We start from the raw sequence: 200 nt of genomic DNA, 5'->3' as shown, positions 1-200 counted from the left end.
ACCGGACATTTTTTCTAAGGCAGTTAAAGAAGTTGCCGGCAATGACGTGCATGTAACCAACGCTTTATCTGCAAAACCGACCCCTCCTCCCCAACCCCAATCCTCCACTGAACTCGTTCGTGTGCCAACACGCCATCCCAACCCGCCCCTCCTGCCCTTACCTGCCCGCCCTAACCCTCGGTCCAGTTACTACCCCCGCA

The sequence above is a fragment of the Penaeus monodon genome, chromosome 19 (assembly GCF_015228065.2).
Source record: "Penaeus monodon isolate SGIC_2016 chromosome 19, NSTDA_Pmon_1, whole genome shotgun sequence".
In the NCBI taxonomy this organism is placed as follows: Eukaryota; Metazoa; Arthropoda; class Malacostraca; order Decapoda; family Penaeidae; genus Penaeus; species Penaeus monodon.
The sequence above is the reverse complement of the archived record's forward strand: the minus strand, read 5'-3'. Positions refer to the sequence as shown.